This window comes from Lynx canadensis, chromosome B2, assembly GCF_007474595.2.
Source record: "Lynx canadensis isolate LIC74 chromosome B2, mLynCan4.pri.v2, whole genome shotgun sequence".
Taxonomy (NCBI): domain Eukaryota; kingdom Metazoa; phylum Chordata; class Mammalia; order Carnivora; family Felidae; genus Lynx; species Lynx canadensis.
Genome location: NC_044307.1, coordinates 143721890 through 143740579, shown reverse-complemented (window position 1 = coordinate 143740579; position 18690 = coordinate 143721890). Strand labels below are relative to the sequence as shown.

At 48.6% G+C, this 18690-nt stretch overlaps 1 long non-coding RNA gene and 1 other non-coding gene across 3 annotated transcripts in view; both read right to left on the bottom strand.

Annotated features, from left to right (window-relative positions):
• Positions 1–8378: 8378 nt before the first annotated feature.
• Positions 8379–8463, bottom strand: TRNAQ-UUG. Its single transcript has one exon. It is a non-coding gene; the product is annotated as a tRNA-Gln (tRNA).
• A 3627-nt stretch (positions 8464–12090) lies between these two features.
• Positions 12091–18690, bottom strand: part of LOC115514586 — a 46066-nt gene continuing 39466 nt past the window's right edge. For both annotated transcript variants that reach the window (XR_004343698.1, XR_004343699.1), the window contains exon 3: positions 12091–12183. This is a non-coding gene — a long non-coding RNA (uncharacterized LOC115514586). The remainder of the gene's footprint in view (positions 12184–18690) is intronic.

The following is an 18690-nucleotide window of genomic DNA, read 5'->3' as shown; positions in this document are numbered from 1 at the left end:
CTGCTCATGCATAGCACAGCTGGTACCTGTTCTGTCTAATCCTCAAGCCGGGCCTCAACTCCTTACGATATCCTGCCTCTGGAAGAACCAATCTATCTGGTCTATAAGATTTGGGTCTACGCGCCATGAAAGAGATAAAGAGGAGAAGAGCCTGTGGTGTTGTGGGAGGAGAGACTGCAGAGAAGCAGGGAAACCCCCAGTGAAGAGAGGGAGATTTTAATACGCCTTGAGCAATGGTTCGGGTTTGTACTGGCACTAAAGTAGAAACAGGCAAAACATTTTGGTGAGGGAGTAACCCTATTAGACTTACCCAAGTATTTCGTGCTGGAAACGGGTGTGAGATTGGTTTAGAGAAGTAAATTGGAGCCAGACTAGAAAACCTCGGCTACCAGGTAAGTTACAGCCACACACATGTGCACGTGCGTATGTATTTGTGTGTGAGCGCACAAGTGCGTGCTTGTGTATCTCATATTAGAAGCCCTTTCCCAAACCCCAGACACCTCATGTGTTATAACCCTCTGTCCTTTCCTTCACATCCTCTTCTGGTTACACGGGCTGGGCTTGCCCTCCCACCCCCACCTCCTGCTGGCTTGTCAGTCCATGGAAATCTGGGTGTTGTCTTCATCACCCCCTGAAATTGGTCATACTAAAGTCTCCAGTGATCTCTCAAGTTTCAAATCCAGAGTGCTTATCTTACAGTAATTAACGTTCCTAACCACTCGTGTTGGAAGCAGAAGTTCCTGTTTGTCAGATTCTCTGTGTGGGTCAGCTTCACAATCTCTTCTTCCTTTCTCTCTTAATAGTTGCTGTTCTTGCACGTTCTCGTCTTTCTCGTGTTTCAAGTAGCATTCCTGCTCCCCCCACCCCCACCCAACCTCCCCAGTCAGCACCCGGGACTTCAACCCACCTATACTCCAATGAGACCCCAGTTCTGAACTCCCAATCTGGATTTCTAACCATCTCTGGCTGGTTCTGTCCAGAACTGTGAAGAACCTGAGATTTATCTCCTTCCCGCCAGAGTTTCGTGGGTGCTGCTAAAAGACACAGAGATGAAAGGCAGTGCATTACTCGCAGCAGATGCAGTACCCAGAACATCAACCTTTTTGCGCTGGTTCCCAGAGCCCCAGTTCCCATTCGGCAAATAAAGAAGGCCAAGTGAGACTCGCACATGCAGTGGACCACCTCATAGGAGAGGAGCCCTGAGCTTGGAGGATGCAGATCTTTCCCGTGGGCAGCAAGCATGCTCTTCTTTTGTTCCAGAGGGAGACGCTCTTTTTCTTCAAAACCTGCTCAAGTTTCTTTAGATTGCTTGCCACACAAACATCCCTAAAAAGATAGTCTGAAACAAGGAGCAGTCTGTGCCTTGCTCTCAAGATGTGCAGAAACTCAAGAGACTCGTGGAGAATGGTTTCTCAATGAGTTTCATTTTGCTATCCCACGGTCTCTAAACTCAGTACATAGTTAACCAAGCTCATCCTCATCTTCTGAATCGGTGCCTTTCTGTCTTCACTATATTGGATTAATGGTAGTACCATTGATTTCCTTACCTCTCTACATCAGTATAGGCTAAAAGCCAAAAAATACTTATAAAATCCAAAAATCTCAATGGCCTAAACCAATAAAACTTTACATTACTCTTATGCAAAACCCAGTTCAGATGTTCCTGGGAAAGTGATTCTCTTGAGCAGCTCTCTTCCAAAAATAAATGAAGTATCCAGGCTCCTTCTGTCTATGGCTCTACCATCTTGTGGCTTCAGAGCCCCTTTGGCATAATCCATGAGCAGAGCCATTCACCCAACAGGTTTACCTCTCTTATCATCTTCCTCTAGACCATTGCAACTGCCTGCCTCCAGTCTTACAACCTGTCACTTTTGCTACAGCAACCCATCAAAACTCATATCTGATTGTGTCACTTTCCCCTTGAAAATCCTCCATTGTCTTACCATTATGTACAAAGTAGAAAGTCCAAACTCCTTAGTAGAATATAAAGGCTCTCTTTGATCTGGTACCTTCCTATCTATCCAGCACCATTTCCCATTTGACTAACCCACATGCACCCTTTGTTCTTACCAAATCCAATTACTAACAGCCTCCTGATTTTTAATTGCTCTGCTTTACTTCCGTACTTTTGCACCTGTTATTTCTCTTGCCCATATTCATCTCCTCCACTACCCACCCACCCCACACAACATATATGGCACACAGGTATGTGCATTTGCCTACTTAGCAAACTTCTCATCCTTAAATTCTCAGTTTGAGTGTCCCTTCCTTGGGCTCCAGCATTCTGACAGCACAGAGACCGCACCTGAAGAACACTCGGGGGAGGAAAACTTAGAGACAGTGTAGAGCAGCTTCCCCATTCACCATCACAATCTGGGAGTGCTTACAGGGATGAACCAGAACTGGCATCAGCCTCTGAAAGAGGAAGCTCAGTCCTGCCTCATTTCATGCGCATGAGCACCTGCATAGTAGGGTAAGTACCAGGTCCTCCCCCGGCATGACTGCAGTCTGGGGCCCATGCCCTGTAGCTGCAACAGTGTAACAGGTGGATCCCTGGCTTCCAGCCTTGATCTGCCCCTCGGCACTCAGGACCGACTGTACTGCCTTAGACATTCAGCTGAGGCCAGTGTGTGTGAAGCCTAGTCTAGTTCCGGTGGTCCTGTTCCACACGGGGCCAACTCCATCTCTGGAAGGCCACTCTTCAAGGATGAGTCCTTACCTCTCAGTTCACCTCCCTAAATTCAAAGGACTCCTCGTCCCATCAGTATTTCACACCATTTCAACCACAAGGACTAAGAGTCCAGCCTTGACATCACTCGAAGAGACATCACAGGACAGACCGGAGGCCATCAATCCAGATCCAGCCAAGAAAAGAGGTCACAGGGTCAGAGTCCACTAACTGGGGGCACAGAGCCCATTGCTTATAGGTCTCCAAACTTGATGTAATGCTCCGCTATTACGGTCTTGACATTTTTAGTAAGTTTCGTACTAGGCCTGCAAACTAACATAGCCAGGCCTGTCACTGTGTTCACTGGGACATCATAAACAACCATCCTTCTCGCTTTGTGTGTAGGAGACTGATCTTTCTACCTGACCATTGGTATTGATCCATATTCAACATGATGTGTTGGCCAGCAGGCAGACAAACCCTCAGCTGGCCAACAGAAAGTCTGGAGCGATCCTGTTATCTAAAACTGCCCTGGCCAAGGAGGCAGGCCAGTCTGCTGGGTCTCTATGGTGTGGGAAGTCTTGCCACATGTTTACCAAGCACAGCTAACAGATTGGGATTGCTGTCAGCTCCCCTACCCACGCCCGTACCCAAGAGACTGGAGAAACTGTGGTGCCTCCTATATTCCATCAGAATATTCTACCACTGCAGGAAGGCTGTTCACTCACACTGGGGTCAGAGGATGGCTGTCTGGACAGCATCGTATATAATCACAAGGATCAGTCAGTGGCCATTCTCCCCAGCCATGGGCACAGCGATGGCATGAGAACAGGCCAACCATGGCTCACCACGGTCTGCAGCTCGCAAGCATCCTCCCTCCAACAGCATTTCTTGTCATCCTGGCGGATGAGTGTGGCCTGCTTGGCTCCGGGGCCAAAAGTCCATTGCTGGCAGTTGGTCTTACCTCAGTTTTAGCAACTGTCACATGGGGTTTGCACTGTTAATTAGCCTGTTTCTACCACTAGTCTTGGCCCATGAGGACCAAGATGCACTTTGCATTTGAATTCCCAGTGTCCACAGAGCAAGCACCAACCAATGTCCACTGCATGAATAAACGGAGGCCGGATTAGCCAGATGATGCCGGCATAGGCTTAAACATGAACCGAGCTAGGACGTCAAGCTCACTTCACTTTGCTGTTTTCCATTAACCCCTTAATTTGCAGGCACGTGTGCTTATAATTCACCTCAGCTCATCTGTCACATTTTGAATGAACAATTGTTGCCCGAATGACCAACACCTCGGTCACTTTTTTCACACAGCTAAGAATATTTTTGTGTCAACCTATTTTTCACACCTTGCCCATGGCTTTGGCTTTTCCTGAGTTTCTAACATTCAGTCACGTGTGTTTATAAGATGAACCAATAAGATATATTATTTCAGATGCTGCTACTCACATCACCTAAAAGAAATTCCTTTCAAAAGTGAGTTTACCAATTCAGCTAACCAGTGCTTTGTTTTTCGCAGATTACCTTGTTGGATAAAAACTAAGTTATTCAAAGCTTCATAGGCAAACTTATAAAATGCCACTTGGTTTAGCTTCTTTGCGCTAATACAGTCATGCACGGGAGGGCAGACAGGACTCTGTTTTCAGAGTTTAGGCCCAGACTCAAAGGCCAAGAAGAATGCGGCAGGTGGGAGCTGCTGTCCCCGTGGAAAGGTGCCCACGTGCAGGCCCGGGAGAGGCTGCTCTCTTCGCCCTCTGAGGCTCTGGGGAGTCGGGTCTTCTGGTCGGGGCTTGTTTGGGGGTTACTGGTGTTCTGTGCAGGGTCTAGGCGGGAAAGAGGCTGCCAGCTGACCACTCAGGAGTTTGGCCTGTGTTCCTCGGAGTTGGAGATAATGCTATTGAAGGGTTTATTGCAAACTTGAAAGAAGTATCACCAAACAGTAAAGAATGGATTGACACACCGTGTCATGAGCGACAAGCCCCAGTAACAAGAGCATTCCGACCCCGTGGGACATTCTCAGACAGGACCTACCATTTCCCGCGTTCCCACCAGCCCCTCTGACCAACAGCCTGGTGGCTTGGGGCATCTCGCAGGTGAAATTCCCAGCCATGGCTCAGCCGGTCGCTACAACAGGCAGCCTGTAGTGGCACAGCACCCAGTACAGTTGACCTTTGGACAACGTGGGGATCAGAGGCGCCAACCCCCCACAGTCAAAAATCCATGTATTACGCGGGACTGGGTCTGACTCTTAATTTCAGCTCACGTCATGATCTCATGATTCAGAGGATCAAGCCCCGTGTTGGGCTCTGTGCTGACAGCACTGAACTTGCTTGGGATTCTCTCTCCCTCCCTGCCTGTCTCTCTCTCTTCCTCTCTCTGCCTGCCCCTCCCCCACTCACACTGTTTATAAATAAACATTTTTTTTTAAATCCACGTATTACTTTAACTCCCTAAAAACTTAACTACCAATAGCCTGCCATTGACTGGAAGCCTTACCGGTAACAAAAACAGTCAATTTACACGTATTTTTTTAATGTTCTATGTATTAAATATCGTATTCTGGTAATAAAGTAAGCTAGAGAAAAGAAAATATTGTTAAAATGATAAGGAAAATACAATTTACATCACTGTACTGTGTTGAAAAAGATTTGTGTGTGAGTGAACCTGCGTGGTTCAAACACACGTTCAGGGATCGACTGCACGTCTCCCTCAGCCCTGAGAGCCACTCAGAGCACGTTTGTTTTCATCAGCTTGGCTTCAAAGCAACCACACCCAGGTAGCTACCTCATGGGATCTTTGAGGAACTCCCAAAAGTTCTCTTTGAGGGGCGCCTGGGTGGCTCAGTCGGTCCGACTTCAGCTCCAGTCAAGATCTCGCGGTTCATGAGATCGAGACCCGCGTCAGGCTCTGTGCTGACAGCTCAGAGCCTGGAGCCTGCTTCAGATTCTGTGTCTCCCTCTGTCACTCTGTCTACCCCTCCCTGGTTTGCACTGTCTCTCTCTCAAAAATAAACATTAAAAAAAAATTCTCCTAGAGAGGAAAAGCTGAGACACACATCCACCATCCAGAGGGACTGACGGCAGACCACAGCCCCATGCCTCTGAAGGCTTTCCCTCTCCCCACCTAGCCCCCCAGGAGTAAGAAACAGGATTCACAGCAAGTTGGGGAGACTGGGAGAAAAGAGGAAGAGCCGGTCACACCACCCCCAGCCCTCAGCCACCCCACCGTAGACCACCAAACCCAAAGCTGGCTGAGTCGCAGGACGGAAGAAGCTTCCAGCTGGATGAGAGTCAAGTTCTGACTATTGCACTGCATTAGATTCATTTAATATTAAAACAGGAGGTTTAAGTATCTTAAGAGTGATCAGAGGGACTCCTGGGCGGCTCAGTCGGTTAAGCGTCTGACTTCGGCTCAGGTCATGATCTCATGGTTCACGAGTTTGAACCCCACGTCAGGTTCTGTGCTGACAACTCAGAGCCTGGAGCCTCCTCTGGATTCTGAGTTTCCCTCTCTCTCTGCCCCTCCCCAGCTTGTACTCTGTCTCTCTCTCTCTCTCAAAAATAAAATGAAACAAAGATAAGTAAATAAAGACTGATCAGAAAAGCCAAGAATCTGTCCATTTCATTCAGGAAGCAAGGAGAAACAGGTCCACAGAGTGGGCTTAACAAGCCAGGGGGGGAAGCATACAGTTGTATTCTGCCCGCCCCCTCTCCAGTCCAGCTTGTTCCATAATCTGGGTACACGGCCGAGGGGTGAAATGCGTTCATTAAATGCTATGAAGGTGCACTTCTCAGACATTGCCACTGTGTCTAGTGTGTTGCATTTCATTTCACAACTGTTTATCTTTTTCTGCACATAACACAAAGGAAATGCAAACATATGTGTTTAGAGAACACTGAGTTTCTAAACAGACATAGCACCAGGCTGCCATCTTGCCGTGGTAAATTTTAATGCTTCGACCACCAGCAGGGTCCCTGAACTGTGAGTGAAAAACTACTATAATCGATAGAAAATATAAGGTATCTACTTCACGTCTTTTATTCTGATTCCTTTTAGGAAAAGTCCTTAGAAATTTAAAAGCTTCCCCAAATGACAGGAATCCATACCATTTTGCACAATGCTGAACTGAATCAATTTAGTCGACAGAGTTTCTCAATATTTATCTTCAAAGAGCTATATCTAGTTATCTTGTTTTTAAAAATCTATCAGAAAATGAGAACCGAGTTTTTAAACATCAACTAGTAGACTGAAAAAGCTCCTTGACAGCTGAACCTAAAAGAAACACATTACAGGCATTCTTGCGTTTGGAGGAGATTCAGGGCGGGCCCCCGACATGCGGGCTGTGGCGGTGGCACCTCGAGAACTCAGCATCAGTGCGCTGACAGCTCATCAAGCAATGTTATGGCTCCAGCCTGTGGTTAGCCTGCTGTTCTAGAACTTGTTTAACATCAGACACTGAAGCAATAAAAATCAGGGGTTTATTTCCCCAAGGTCTACAAATTAGGCAATATTATTCAGTAGATTAGCTCAGCCTGATGGGTCATCCAAGACCATCCCAGCACATAATGTGTGTCTGATGAATGTTAATTTTTAACATGAGAACAATACTGAATGAGAACTATTGCCTTTGACCAGACACACAGAAGTGAGTTCACTGTATCTTATGGATAGATGTATTCGCTGTTGTATACACATACAAGGAATGCCATTTGCAGTTTGCCTCTCTTAAATAACTATGCAGAGAAATAACATAGTACTTCCAAAAGATGTTGAAAACATACTATGTGTTCCACGTAGGAAATCGTGTGTACCAAATTCTTTTTTCTTTGCTCTTGCGTCTGGACTGTAGAAATTGTTTCGTTCCAGCTTCTGTATTAATGTCTGGGCAAGGATGAAATCTGGGAAGGAGGAGAGAGAAATCGTTTTTCAGAAAGGAATGACATCAGATTTGTATTTTGGCGGTTTTGTTTTTGTTTCTATTTATTTTGACAGAGAAAGACTGGGGAAGGGGTAGAGAGAGAGAGGGAGGGAGGGAGAGAGAGAATCCCAAGCAGGCTCTGTGCTACCCGTGTCCCCTCACCCCTTGATGTGGGGCTCGAACTCACCAACCTTGAGATCATCATCTAAGCCAAAAATAAGATCAGACGCTTAACTGACTGAGCCGCCCAGGCGCCCCCCGATTTGTATTTTTTGAAGATAATTCTAGCAGAGCTTCAAAATAGATTTGCAATAAGACTGAAAACAGGAAGGTACACTTCCAGTTGTCTAGACAAGAGATCGTAAGGCAAGAGAGGGTGAGGGTTGAAAGTAAGAGCCAGTCATGAGAGACAAAGCTGAGAGATTACAGATGAAGTGAAGTGTGTAAATTAACAAATTGAGAGAAGATGAAATCAAATTTAGGTGAAGAAATTGGACTAATTAATTGCTCTTTGAGTCTCAGTTTTCACAATTCTAAAATGGGGATGGGACAATATGTTCCCCTGGCCTCATCACAAGGTTCTTGTAAGAAATAAAATAGGTCTCCCTGGGTTTCAGAAGCAATCCACAAGTATTGGTTGTTAGTTTTTGCTGTAATTGTTTTGTTTTGTTAATGCGAATTTATTTTTGAGAGAGAGAGAGAGACAGATCGTGAGTCAGGGAGGGGAAGAGAGACAGGGAGACACAGAATCCGAAGCAGGCTCCAGGCTCCGAGCTGTCAGCACAGAGCCTGATGTGGGGCTCGAACCCATGGAGTATGAGATCACAACCTGAGCCAAAGTCAGATGCTCAACCGACTGAGCCAACCAGGCACCCCGCTGTCATTGATTTTTTAAAACTCCATGTGCTGGGGTGCCTGGGTGCCTCAGTTAAGCATGGGGCTTGGGCTCAGGTTATGATATCACAGTCGGTGGTTCGAACCCCAAATCAGGCTCTCTACTGTCAGCACAAAGCCTGCTTCGGATCCTCTGTCTCTATCTCTCTGCCCCTCCCTCCCTCTCTCCCTCTCTCTCTCTCTCACTGTCTCTCTCCCTCTCAAAAATAAACATTTTAAAAAATTATGAAAAAGAAAGAAAATGTTTAATTAAAAAAAAAAAAAAAAAGGAACCGCCCTAAGAAAAATGCATGCAAGAGGGTCACCGACAGGTGAAGTTGAGGGTCGTTTGGGCAACAAATGTACACCGTGTACTTGCTACATGCCGGGCACTACTCTTCTAGACCTGGTAACAGCTGTCACGAAAAAGCCTTGCCCTCACTAAGCTCCCACTTGCACGACAGACGCAGGAGGAGCCGTCGGGAGCCCACCCTGCCTCTGACGGGGGAGAGCCGAGCAGAGCGGTGCTCGGGGCAGGAGGGGGGGCTGCCGATTTGCAGGGAGCCACGTGGCAGCTGCGGGTGTGGGGCCCAGTCGGGGTGGGCTGTGGGGAGACAGCGTCGGGGAGGCGTGTGAGGAGATGTGGCGGAGGGAGGAGAGCGTGGCCCGGAGGAGGAGAGCGTGGCCCGGAGGAGGAGAGCGTGGCCCGGAGGAGGAGAGCGTGGCCCGGAGGAGGAGAGCGTGGCCCGGAGGAGGATGAGCGTGGCCCGGAGGAGGAGGAGCGTGGCCCGGAGGAGGAGAGCGTGGCCCGGAGGCAGGAGAGCGTGGCCCGGAGGAGGAGAGCGTGGACCGGAGGAGGAGAGCGTGGACCGGAGGAGGAGAGCGTGGACCGGAGTGAGGAGAGCGTGGACCGGAGGAGGAGAGCGTGGACCGGAGGAGGAGAGCGTGGACCGGAGGAGGAGAGCGTGGACCGGAGGAGGAGAGCGTGGACCGGAGGAGGAGAGCGTGGACCGGAGGAGGAGAGCGTGGCCCGGAGGAGGAGAGCGTGGCCCGGAGGAGGAGAGCGTGGCCCGGATGGAGGAGAGCGTGGCCCGGAGGAGTGAGAGCGTGGCCCGGAGGAGGAGAGCGTGGCCCGGAGGAGGAGAGCGTGGCCCGGAGGAGGAGAGCGTGGCCCGGAGGAGGATGAGCGTGGCCCGGAGGAGGACGAGCGTGGCCCGGAGGAGGAGAGCGTGGAGGAGGAGAGCGTGGACCGGAGGAGGAGAGCGTGGACCGGAGGAGGAGAGCGTGGCCCGGAGGAGGAGAGCGTGGCCCGGAGGAGGAGAGCGTGGCCCGGAGGAGGAGAGCGTGGCCCGGAGGAGGAGAGCGTGGCCCGGAGGAGGAGAGCGTGGCCCGGAGGAGGAGAGCGTGGCCCGGAGGAGGAGAGCGTGGCCCGGAGGAGGAGAGCGTGGCCCGGAGGAGGAGAGCGTGGCCCGGAGGAGGAGAGCGTGGCCCGGAGGAGGAGAGCGTGGCCCGGAGGAGGAGAGCGTGGCCCGGAGGAGGAGAGCGTGGACCGGAGGAGGAGAGCGTGGCCCGGAGGAGGAGAGCGTGGCCCGGAGGAGGAGAGCGTGGCCCGGAGGAGGAGAGCGTGGCCCGGAGGAGAGAGCGTGGCCGGAGGAGGAGAGCGTGGCCCGGAGGAGGAGAGCGTGGCCCGGAGGAGGAGAGCGTGGCCCGGAGGAGGAGAGCGTGGCCCGGAGGAGGAGAGCGTGGACCGGAGAGGAGAGCGTGGCCCGGAGGAGGAGAGCGTGGCCCGGAGGAGGAGAGCGTGGCCCGGAGGAGGAGAGCGTGGCCCGGAGGAGGAGAGCGTGGCCCGGAGGAGGAGAGCGTGGCCGGAGGAGGAAGCGTGGCCGGAGGAGGAGAGCGTGGCCCGGGAGAGGAGAGCGTGGCCCGGAGGAGGAGAGCGTGGCCCGGAGGAGGAGAGCGTGGCCCGGAGGAGGAGAGCGTGGCCCGGAGGAGGAGAGCGTGGCCCGGAGGAGGAGCGTGGACCGGAGGAGGAGAGCGTGGACCGGAGGAGGAGAGCGTGGCCCGGAGGAGAGCGTGGCCCGGAGGAGGAGAGCGTGGCCCGGAGGAGGAGAGCGGGCCCGGAGGAGAGAGCGGGCCCGGAGGAGAAGCGTGCCCGAGGAGAGAGCGTGGCCCGAGGAGAGAGGAGCGTGGCCCGGAGGAGAGAGATGGCCCGGAGGAGGAGAGCGTGGCCCTGGAGGAGGAAGCGTGGCCCGGAGGAGGAGAGCGTGGCCGGGGAGGATAGCGTTTGGCCCGGAGGAGGAGAGCGGGCCGGAAGGAGAGCGTGGCCCGGAGGAGAGAGCGTGGCCCGGAGAGAGTGAGACCGGAGGAGCGTGGGCCCGGAGGAGGAGAGCGTGGCCCCGGAGGATGAGAGCGTGGCCCGGAGGAGGGAGCGTGGCCCGGAGGAGGAGAGCGGGCCCGGAGGAGGAAGCGTGGCCCGGAGGAGGAGAGCGTGGCCGGAGGAGGAAGCGTGGCCGGAGGAGGAGAGCGTGGCCCGGAGGAGAGCGTGGCCGGAGGAGGAGAGCGTGGCCGGAGGAGGAGAGCGTGGCCCGGAGGAGGAGAGCGTGGCCCGGAGGAGGTAGCGTGGACCGGAGGAGGAGAGCGTGGCGGAGGAGGAGAGCGTGGCCCGGAGGAGGAGAGCGTGGACCCGGAGGACGAGGAGGAAGCGTGGAACCGGAGGAGGAGAGCGTGGACCGGGAGGAGGAGAGCGTGGCCCGGGGGAGGAGAGCGTGGCCCGGGGAGGAGAGCGTGGGCCCGGGGGAGGAGAGCGTGGCCCGGGGGAGGAGAGCGTGGCCCGGGGGAGGAGAGCGTGGCCCGGGGGAGGAGAGCGTGGCCCGGGGGAGGAGAGCGTGGCCCGGGGGAGGAGAGCGTGGCCCGGGGGAGGAGAGCGTGGCCCGGGGGAGGAGAGCGTGGCCCGGGGGAGGAGAGCGTGGCCCGGAGGAGGAGAGCGTGGCCCGGAGGCCCCATCATCAAGGTCAGAGCTGGATCAGAAGCTTCAGAGGCCCTGGGGGTCGAGAGCCGAGAGGCCGCCGGCCAAGAGCTGCAGAGGGGCAGGTACCGCTCGGGCTCGGCAAGGAGGAGGGAGTCGGTGAGGGGACCAGACGATACGGTGGGAAAACAGGAGAGGAAAACTGAAGAGATGAGAGGATAGCATGGAAGCTAGGACTTGCTTGTTAAGAAATCTCGTACGCTCCTTTAGGCAGCCTCTCATCTTACTTTAAAATTAACTGGCAAAAATCAAACTTTACACAGACTCCGCATATACATAAGCGGCATCTAAGGAAACCATACCCAACCTTTTCACATTGTCAGACCCAAAACTAAAAGCAGTCGTGACGGACTATTAAAAGAATATCAGATTCTCTAAAATGAGCATATCAACACCTGACTAATTGGTTTCTGAAGAAAGTGGTGAGCAGTTTCTTTCTGACGTTGATACAACGTCATGCTACGTTTCATCGTTCGGGGCAATGTCATCCAGTGGAATTTTACTCCCACACCTTTCCCCACAGAAAAGAAAGGCTGAATGGTGGCTCCCCAAAGACGTCGTCCCCCCCCCCCAGCCCCCAGCACCTGTAAAGATGTCAGCTTCCGCAGAAAAAAGATGTGATTGAAGTAAGGCTCTTGAGATGGGGAGAGGATCCCGGATGATGCAGCCGGGCCCAGTGCAATCACAAGGCACCTTGTAAGAGGGAAACAGGAGGGCCAGAGTCAGAGGTGGCGATGTGATGAAGGAAGCGGAGGTTGTAGTGATCTGTGGCCACAAGCCAAGAAACGTGAGCAGCCTCTAGACGCTGGAAAAAAGCAAAGAAATACATTCTCCTCCAGAGCCTCCCGAAGGAACCGGCTCCACTAACACCTTGATCTTAGCCAATGGAAACGAAGTTTTGGCTTCTGACGTCCAGAATGGTTAAGGTAATGACCGCGTACTGCTCCAGAGTCACTGAGCGTGTGGTCATTTGTTACAGCAGTGAGAGGAAACTGACACACCTAATAAACATTTTTAGAGGAAGAGAGACCCTTAAAGTCAGGTGAGTGAATTGTCGAGATTCCTAAAACTTCAGGGATTCCTTGTACAGACTATCAGAAACCAAAACAAATCACAAAAAGCAAACCTATTCTCTGGAGTACATTAATAATCGACATGCCCACTGTCATGTTGCTGTTGATGGCATAGCGATTGCCACCCTCAGGTCTGCTCCAGGAGAATTTTGTGCACTTGTGGCCTCAGAAACCCCTGGGTGTTGAGATTTGTTTAATTTTCCATATTTGTTCGGATTCATACAATACCTTTTCTTCTTCCAGGTTTAAGTATTCTGTAAGAACTTGACCCACGATAACAGAAAACACTGGCTACGGGCACCAGGTGAATGATTGTTCCCTGCGCTACCCAAGCCATCAGCACAGCCTTGCACACAGCGAGCGCTCAATAAATGTCTGTTCAATAAATGAGCAGAGTGAGGCACAGCCCCCAGTGGGGGAGCCACAGCAGGGGAAGGTCCATCAGTTTGCTCATTCCCCTTCCTGCCTTTGCCCACCGCGGGCCTCAGCAAGAGCACCTGCTTGACGTCTCCGCCGGATGTCTGAGTACCGCAGGTGACAGCATCCTGCTGTCTCTGGCTTACTCCTCACCCTCAGTGACCGATGTCAAAGATGGTGTCAAAAGTCCTCCTCCACTTTCATCTGTGACCCTCCCGCAAATGCCCGCTTTTGAAGTCAATATAAATGTGACGTGTCTCATGCCTCCTGAACATCCTGCAAGGAACCTTCCTTGCAGGGCTTGAACAGGCAGTGCCGTGGGACTCCAGCCCACGAACGTGCAACGTGGACTCCAGCAAATGTGACAGGATCCTGGCTGCTGCAGGCATGGACACCTGCAACAGACACTTACCAGTGCAAGCGCCCAGAGCATGTGAGGCTTTGTCAAGCGTGGAGGGTGATAGCTAAGTGGGGAAGACTCTCACGCTAAGCTCCCTGCGCTTGGCATGCAGCCTCCCGGACGCCCCAGATTTAGTGAGGTGTCATTATCCCCTCGGTGCATGGGGAACTCACACCGCTGAGGTTAAGTAATGTGTCCCGAGGTCACACAACCATCCCAAAGCAGGGCCAGGACCCACAATCAGCAGGCTGGCTCCAGAGGCCCTCTCCCCACACTGCCTCCTCGTGAGCCTGGCAAGGAGTCAGCTAAGCGAATCAGGAAACGGGAATCTTAACTCCAGAAATTATGTTTACGTGCTAATTTTCAAGAGCCCTGACACCACATTAAGAAAAAAGTTGGGTTTTCAAGATTAACGCGGGTGCCGCTTTTCTGGTCATGTTTAGACCATATAGAACCTCAGAAAGTTGGTGTCACTTTAAAATAAAAAGTGACCATATTCACATATTTCACACAGGATTTCATTAAGGATAGAGCTAGTTCAACATAAATAAAGTAGAATAACAGTTTAAATGACACTTCTTCCCAGAAGGTCAAGAGAACAGTTTAGTTTATACATTTGTAATTTATCGTTCCTTTTCTTTCTCTCTCTTTTTTTCTTGGCAGTATCCATTAGGTTGCAACGCTTGGATTTTCCCTACAGGTAGACAAATATGTCCCTGATTCCGAGGAAAATTCATCACTTAAAATTTCCTTAAAATTCAGTTTCCCATTTTTCAGTTAGTATAAACAACAAAATATCCCTGAAATGACTCATCTACTTCTGGTCATTGAAAACAAAAACAAAAACAAAACAAAACTCATTTCCTCTATTTAGAAAAAAAAAAAAAAATGTAACGGCAAATAAAACCTATCTATAGCAATTTCTTAAGCACAAACGACACAAAGGACTCACAAATACACAAATTTGGTATTTCTAATACTTTCACTACTTGTGTAGTACCTGCTAAAACTATTCCTAACAAAATCACAAACAAGTAAAATATGTTTATACGGCATACCTAGTATAAATTATCATAATTTTAGGAGATCTAAAGACTACGGTGTTATAAATGCATCAACATCACTCATGTAAAATATTGGTCATTACTTTAATAATCTTCATACAATCTTTTTATCAGAGTCCTGTCAGCTAACATATTTCCACTGGACTCAGCCGAGCCATTCTTTCTGTATCTGAAAAGTGGGTCCTGTGGAAAATCATACTGTTTGGTCAGATTTTTTCAATGAGATCACTGCCTTATATTAATGTGATTTTTTACATATTGTGTGTGTGTGTATCTATATATCTATATCTATATCTATATCTATATCTATATCTGTATCTATATCTGTATCCTCACAGGGAACCTACTTTATCCAAGATCATTCTTAATCCTTTGCATCAAGAAGATTTTGACCACAAGACTTTGAATCATCTATTTATTTTTGGATGGGGAAGAGGGGTCAAAAACGTGAAGACTTCTGTTTTGTGGTTCTCTATTCAATCTATAGATTATTCACGAAACCTTTTTCTTAACACAGTTGTTTTCATTTGTGAGTCAGAAAAAACATAAGCCACTATCTATTCTTTCTGAAATAAAGAAAAGTAACATAAAAAGATAGCATTCAACAAGGAAAGGCTCAAGATCTTGCCTATCAAACCAGTACATTTGAAGGAAGAAGGCAGAGCGCACATCTATGCCATGAGGGAGAAAACATCATCTGGTCTTTATACTTTGTCATTTATTTCCTCCATGAATATTTATTTAGCACCTACATATATCAGGCTCTGCTTTTGTGGCTAGGCACACGATGCAGACAAACACAGAAAGTTGCTGCCCTGACTTTTGCATCTTCTGGAAATGAATAAATAAAACCCAGCCCCCCTTCAATTAGCAAGCTCTGTCAGCCCCGTAACGATCATTATGAGATCCTCCTAAAAGTCATTTTTAAACAACACTCTTTTCAAGGGATGTGTGTTGATTCAGCGGGTCCCGGGTGGGGCCTGGGTATCATCTATTTAAAAGCTCCTCAAGGGGCGCCTGGGTGGCGCAGTCGGTTAAGCGTCCGACTTCAGCCAGGTCACGATCTGGCGGTCCGTGAGTTCGAGCCCCGCGTCAGGCTCTGGGCTGATGGCTCGGAGCCTGGAGCCTGTTTCCGATTCTGTGTCTCCCTGTCTCTCTGCCCCTGCCCCGTTCATGCTCTGTCTCTCTCTGTCCCAAAAATAAATAAACGTTGAAAAAAAAATTAAAAAAAAAAAATTAAAAAAAAATAAATAAATAAAAGCTCCTCAAGGCAGTGGACTGTGCAGACACGCACATGGTTGAAAAAGCTGAAAACCTCTTAGCGTTGTTTCTTCTCTGGGCTCTTTCATAAATGATGGTTTCTTTATCCTTTTTTGACCCAGAATATACTTCCCAATGTTACAGAAAAGGTGGAATCGGACCCAGCAAATTAGGAGCCACTGGCAGACCCTAGCAATTCTTGCCAATCTCTCAGTGCCCCCAGGACAGCGGCTGGTGGGGAGTGGGAGCCACATCCACAGTGCGGGGGGAAATATGGTTCCGCTAACCCCATCCGCCTTCTCCCGCCATGTGCTACATGAAGTGGGCAGTTCAAAGCATGAATGAGAATTTGTGTCCACCGGGGGGAAATGCCAAACTTGTGCCTTTTCATGAAAATGACCAGAACCAATTTGTATCTTATTTACTTTGGTATTGGTAAGGACAATTTTATAATCTATCCATTCTTATTCAGAAATTTAGGAGATATCTAGATTTTAAGAACACAGTCATGGATTTTATTATTATTAATATTGGCTTTGGCCAATATTACAATGGTAAAATAGTAGTATATAATCAAAATCATGAAGTATTAAAGCTTCAAGTTTAAGTAAGAGTTATCTTTTAATTGATCAGTTTTTAGTGTGACATATATATATATATATATATATAAAATTGTATATAGTGTGTGATAGATATAGATGTAGATATAGATATAAGTATAGATATAGATATAGATATAGATATAGATATAGATATAGATATAGATATAAAATACCTGGGGCACCTGGGTGCTCAGTTGGTTATCTGTCCAACTCTATTTCAGCTCAGGTCACGATCTCATGGTTCGTGAGTTCGAACCCCACGTCGGGCTCTGCGCTGTCAGTGTGGAAACTGCTTGGGATTCTGGCTCTCCCTCTCTCTGCCCCTCCCTTTCTCTCTCTCTCTCTCTCTCTCTCTCTCTCTCTCTCTCTCTCAAAGTAAAAAAATAAACTTTAAAAAAAAATAAAATTCTTATAATATGAGAATTTTATGTCCCATAACTTGCTTTGGTTGAAAATGTAATTTTAACAAGAGGTAGTTTATGAGCATGAAAGTTGACAATGTACCGTAAGTTATAATGAATCAGACCGGGTGGAAAAGTCTCACAGCGTGTATACTATGGTCTGACCAATCCTGACATTTAGCTTATTGACCTCATATCACATTATTTTAGCCTCATATCATGTTATTTTAAAACGATTTCATAAGTATCAAGACATACCCAACGCAGAATGTAGCACTTTTGAAGATAGAATCTCTCCCTACCCTTCAAGAGCTTCCAAATTAAGCAAAACTAAATATTTTGAATTGCTGTCTGGGAGAACAAAGGGGAGCTTATAGTTCTTGATAAAAACCACATACGCGTCTATAATCTGGAATTTGTCAGAGACCACTAATAATTTCCTTTTGTCCATGCGTTCATTCCTTCATTCCTTCTGCAAACATTTATCTCACTCCTAGGACTTCAAGACCCAAGGCTGAACGAGACAGACAGGGTCCCCCCCTACACAGAGTTCAGACTACCGCAATTGAAAGTTGCACCTCAAACTTCGGTTTGTTTCCCTGCAGAACAATCCAGGGTGTGCACAAACGCCATAAACAGCAATGGGGGTTTAGCCCAAACCCGGCAGACATCGAGAACTGATAACAATGGTGGAGAGTCTTGATTTCATAGTAATCGTAAAGCATGACCATCTGGAGGCAAAGAGTGGAAAGACTTTTTTGTAAAATTCAAATTATACTATTTAAATATCTGAAACTAGCATTGACAAATAACTGCACTTAGGAAGGACAATTAGTTCTTTGAAGCATGGTACCGTTTAGTACCTGAGCAGGTCTAGCAACATGTTCTTTATGGTGTTTAGAAATATCGTGGATGTTGATTGCATTACCCTCAAACCTGATCCTCCCCAGAGCCCAGGAAAAGGAGGCATTATGTTTCACCAGTATTCCTCCTTCAGCTTCGGTTAATTCACTGACTCAAGAATCGGTGTTAAGAGACACTACACACCACCTGCTAAACGATTCTGATACTGACTTCAGACCGCACCAAACACTCCCCAGGAACAGAACACCTAAGTCAGCACATCGACTCTTTGAGACCAGCAAGGCCGCATCGGGCAGGCTCTGCAGGATCTGAAGGCAGAGCAATTAGGCTGATGTTGGAAGCCACTCAATCCTAAACCCCTTTTTGGAGCCTCTGAGCTTCTGGGAAAGAGCCTCACACAATTCATCCAGTTGAATTCAATATGCGACAGTGCAAGGTTAACAAAAGAACCCTTATAAGTTACCCGCTTCACCACACTGAACTCGGACATAGGACCCAGGATGTTAGCCAGTGGGTTCCAAGGCCCTGAAATATGGGGAACACAGATAAATGAGCTTCCTGCTGCCAAAGAAACTCTTGGGACCAAAGATTCTGAAATGACGCAATAATGTTCCCATAAATACTTGAGTCGCCCCACACTTAAAAACAATACAATCAATTTCACTGACTTATCAACAAGACAGTCTAACCTATACTTTTACAGTAATTCTGTAAATATACATTTAAATATTTTTGAGTTCTTACTGCTTCTGGGTACTAAATAAAAATAGTCAGTAGATTTTGTAAATAAAGTTCTTGATCTAGCATTCTTAACTGAAACCAAAGTAACTTGCAAAAATACAAATGAGGCTTTCAGTTTGTTCTTAGGGCTTGAGGTGGAAAACTCCCCCGCCTTCTGTCCTCCCATGATTAGTGGCAACACGCATTCTTAGGGGATGTTGTAAGGGCAGTGCCCAAGGACTCTGAATGCTTAATTGGAAATCTCATTTGGTCATTCTGAATTGTTAGTGCAAAATGGTATCTCTTATAATCCGCTATCACATATGAAGGAAAACTAGTAAAAGGATTATGTACATTCCATGATCACATTCTCCATTGTGTGATCAGACAATACAAGCA